Raw genomic sequence first — 4691 nt, forward strand, 5'->3', positions numbered from 1 at the left:
CGCGGACGGCGCCGGTACCGCACGGACCCCCCGGGGTCCTGTGCCCCTGTACCCCCCCCGGGGGTGTCCTGTGTCCTCGTGCCCGCCCCGGGGATGTCCCTGTCCCCGTGTTCCGCCCCAGGATGTCCCAGTGTTCATGGAGCCCTGAGGTGTCCCCGTCCTCACGGACCCCCAGGCCTGTCCCTGTCCTCATGTACCCCTTGGGTATCCCTGTCCCCACAGACCCCCTTGGACTGTCCCTGTCCCTGTGTACCCCTGGGTGTCCCTGTCCTTACGACCCCCCGGGACTCCCCCTGTCCCTGTGTACCCCCGGGGCTGTCCCTGTCCTCATGGACCGCCCAGGGCAGTCCCTGCCCGCACGGGCCACCAGCAGCAGGCCTGTTCCTTGGCACGTCCCAAACCTTCTCCAGAAGGTCCTGCTTCCCGCTGGCCTTTCCCCCAGGTGCTCCCCATCCCCGTCATGGCCGGACGCTGCACTGGTGCCCCATGTCATGCGCTGTCCCGTTTGCTGACCAGCGTTCGAACAAACCACGCTTGCTCTGGGCTTTAACGTTTGAATTAAAACCAAAATAAACTCCACAGCGAGCCAGAGGCCGGCTTAGACTAACGGCACATGGCCTTCCTCCTCCTCTCTATTGCGGGGCGGGCAAGCCGGCCTTAGGAAATTAAGTAAATACCAATGGAGGAGTTGAAAAATAGGTTACCTTGTAATTGAATTTTTTTGCCTGCAGCTAAAGAAAAATTAGCCTTCCTGCTATCTTGTGCAGCCTGTGTGTTTGAGAGCTTACCGGGGTGTGTAATAGCTGAAAGGGTGGTGTGACAGCTCCTTGGCCCAGCCTTTTCAACTGCCTTACTTCTGAGCTCTTGCCTTTTTTTTTTTCCCTCCCTTTCCCCTGCCTTTAAACTCCAAGCGCTGCCAGGGGAATCTAGAGCTTTGACAGCTCGGAGGAGCCAAGAACAGGACTCCTGGCAGAGCGATGTGGCCCCGATCCCGCGCCAGGAGCCGGGGGAGAACCCCTCTCTGAGGGAGACCCCGGCTCGCAGGGTGCCGTCACCCCATCCCATCACCCCATCCCATTGCCCCGTCCTGCAGCGGGTGCTGCTGCAGCCGCTGTGGGGTAGCGGAGGCCATCAGGGTGGGAGGGTGATTCAGGGCAGAGGACCCTGAGTGCCGGTCCCAAGCGGCTGGGGTGGTCATCCTCCCCTGCTCGGGGGGACGCAGGACCCCCAGCCCAGGCGGGCAGTGCGGCCGTGGCATTGCTCTCCTCCCCAGTGTTGCAGCAGCTCCTGATGCAGCAAGACGACACAAGGGTTTGACTTACAAAGCTGGTGCATTAGTATCATTTTTTTTTCCTCCTTTTTCCATAATGAGCTGTTTGCACAGCGGTGCCTGCTGTGCTGCCCGCCCTCCTTCCCATCGGCACCCAGGTTTTGCAGGGCATTTCCTGGGGAGAAGAGGCCTGCAGCCCAACCTTGGGTACTACACCATCATCCTGCAAAGAGGGAGCCGTGCTTGGCACCCCACAGAGGCAGGGATGCCTCGAGCACCAGCCTCCCACCCCTGCTACCGCTTGGGGCGTGGGATCGCCTCTGCAAACCCTCCTGGAGGCCGTGCCTCCAGATGCCATGGGTGCTGACCGTGGGCAGCTGCGTGGCTGGGGGCTTGCAGGTGATGGGTGCATCCCGTGGCAGGGAGCGGGGTCCCTGCTAGGGGTACATGGAGCAGCCTGGGGCACCCTGAAAGCATCTCCAAGCCCCTGGCATCATGGTCCCCCCCAGCAGCAAGTCGAGGGCTGGGGTTGTTGCTCCTGGCTGCTTGGCTCAGTCTCCACCAGCCCCATCCCTGGTGCGGGTCTCACTTCTGGCTTCGCAGGGCTGCTTGGGTCAGCCGCGGCTGCGCAGGTACCGCGTCAACACTCACTGCCGTCCCCTTAATAGCCGAGAAAACCTACGTTTCAGCAAAGATCTGACTTACACTGCAGCTCTCCTGCTGCCGAGCCTGTGAGCAATTTATCCTTCTGACTACTCCAAGAAGCAATGAAAGCAATAGGTCACTTTTTTTTTGCTCAGCAGTAATTAATGGTTTAATTAACACTCACGACATCCAATTCCCATTGCTTTGCACGAGCAGCCTCCGCTGCTGGGGCCTCACTGCAAACTCTTCAGTAACTGGGGGTGGAAAGGGTTAGCCGGGGAGCCGGCGGGAGCTGCTGGCTGGAGGCCGCCCATCTGGCCGCGATTTCATCTGAAGCTGGAAACTTCTCCTCCTCCCGAGCAGCAGCGGGGTTTCCAACACATTTCACAGCCTGCTTTGCTTTTGCACGGTCTTGTTTACAGTGCGGCAGCTTTTACGGCCGAGGGAAGAAACCGTGCGCCATGAGCGCACGCTACGCACAGCCCTTGTTATTTACTCTTAACGATTTTCCAGTATTTTAACACCAATCCCCAAGAAATTTTAGTTGTCCCAAGGAGAATAGCTGCTTGTAACCGGTTGCTAATTACAAGTATGAATGTCAATTAATTCATTTAGCTAATTATCCACTCTCTGAGCATCACGCACCAAAGAACTGTAAAAGACGGGCATATGGTGATGGATTGGAAGGAAGAAGCTGGCGCCTGCGTGCATTTGCTGGGCAGCCAGAGCTGGGCGCGCGCTTGCCGGGTGTGCCGGCGCGCCAGGGTGAAGGGATGCAGGCAGCGCAAGAGCTGGGGGAATACGGCTGCCGCAAGCTGTAATTACAGCATAGTGCTAATCGGGCCTGGAAAACATCGACCCTCTCCTTGCAACTTTTGTTTGGAGGCTTGAGCGCAGGTCAAGCATCTAAAGTGTTTCTAATTCTGCTGCTCCCTCTGATGTGGAGCGGGGGAAAGAATCATTTTTCCCTGCGTCAAGCAAATCTCTTGATCGTAATCGCTAGTTGCAGAAACAAACAGTCCTAAGGAGGGAGGGAGAGGTCCCTGATGAGCCTCTGTGCTAAAGGTGGGGAGATCTGCTGGAGGATGCTTGTTGCAATCCGGCCACCCGTAAGCCTCACAGGGCACCTGGGCTACTGCAAGTGGGTAGAAAACTGGTTTGGTGAAAAATAATCTTATTTGCTGCCCCCAAAAAGGAAAATGGTTTAAAGGAAATGTTCTTTTCTGAAATGATCAGAGTTAATTGCATCAGGGTGTGCAAAGTTACCCATAAGGCATGGAAGTGGTTGTGGGGGGAGAGCTGAGCGGATGCCCACTCCCCGCTCTCAGAAAGCTGATGAAGAATTGCAGATTTTATACTAGCAGCTGAGCAGCTAATGCTCAGTGGGGTTAAAGTCCTCCGTCAAAGCTGCACAACTATCTTCTTCCAGAGGGAGTCTCCGTCACTGTGCTCGGAAGATCAATCACCTAATCACCTGGTGCGGTGCTGCCTCCTCCATCCCCCAAAGGCTCCTAACCCTCGGTGGGCAAGCATCGCCCCGGGCTGGGCCACAAGCTCCATCCCTGCCTGGCCCAGCCTTCGCAGAGGCACCGAGCTGTCCCGCCTCACCTGCACCTGGATCTAGGGTTTGGATGAGCATTTCCCACGTCCAGCCTAAAATTTGGGTCGCTGAGACCCCAGCGCTGCAGAGGCAGCACCCACCACATCCCGCAGCATCTGATACTGATGCTCAGTGCCCACCACGAGCATTTGCTCTGTTCCAGTGCTTCCTTATTCTTATTTACCAAAAAAAGTGAGACCTTATTTCCTGTTGAATTTGTTTAATTATTTCACCGCTGGCTTCCCAATGGCAATGCTTGTGCTGCCTGTGCCTGTGAGGAACTTTGATCAAACTCTTGTACGTCGATTACCAAGATTCACTTATAAAAGCATGTAGATCAAATACAAATAGAGCAACATTTCCCCCAAAAACCCGATAGGCTGTATCATTAAAGCAGTGACATGACAATTTGCATTTTATTTCCTTGTAATAAAAAAAAATAAGCTCTGTTAGAGGTGCTTCAAAGGCAGCAGGGCCAGGGAGCAGCTGTGTGAATTGGAGTGGCTCCGGAGAAGTTTGCAGAGGCTTTCCCGGCCAGCGAGCGCGGCTTCGGTGCCTGTAGCTCCAGGGAGAAGACAAATATTTTCAGGGAGGTTTAATCGGGGCGGGAGGGGCCTGGTGCCGATGCAGTGCTGTCGGTACCGAGCGGGCTGGGGAACAGCCAGACACTCCCGTGTCCCTGTGCCGATGTGGTGCCATCAGTACTGAACAGGCTGGGGAGCAGCCAGGCAACCCCGTGCCCCTTGCTGGGGGGATGGGGGGGACAAGAGGGGGTGATGGATGGGGCTGTGGAGGGGACACAGGGCCCCATCTCAGGGGCTGCTCGCTGGGGAGAGATGGAAGGAAACTGGCAGCACCGTGCTCCGCAGAGCTGTTGGCAGCGTGCTGACCCGGCGCATTCGCTCCTGCAGCGGAGCATCCAGAGCAAACCTCCAGAGCGCCGGCCATTTTCCAGGCAAGAGCAGATTTGTCAAGCGCTACCTTAAGAAAAGTTATGCATGGCTATATTTAAGGAAGCAGGGGGTGTGCGCTGGCCCTGTCGCAGGGCTCTGCGCCAGCCCTGGCCTTGACGCCTGCGCCCGGTGCCGGCCGCGCGTGCAGGTGTCCGGACGCTTCTCCTCCGAGCCAGCCGTCACCTCGCCGCCACCCGCAAATGCTCAGCTTCTTCTGGCTGAG

At 57.0% G+C, this 4691-nt stretch overlaps 1 protein-coding gene across 1 annotated transcript in view; it reads right to left on the bottom strand.

The window, feature by feature from the left end:
• Window positions 1-4691, bottom strand: part of SSBP3 (single stranded DNA binding protein 3) — a 73617-nt gene that overhangs the window by 67436 nt on the left and 1490 nt on the right. The gene's annotated exons all lie outside the window — the stretch shown is intronic.

This window comes from Aptenodytes forsteri, unplaced genomic scaffold (assembly GCF_000699145.1).
Source record: "Aptenodytes forsteri isolate BGI_AS27 unplaced genomic scaffold, ASM69914v1 Scaffold119, whole genome shotgun sequence".
Taxonomy (NCBI): Eukaryota; Metazoa; Chordata; class Aves; order Sphenisciformes; family Spheniscidae; genus Aptenodytes; species Aptenodytes forsteri.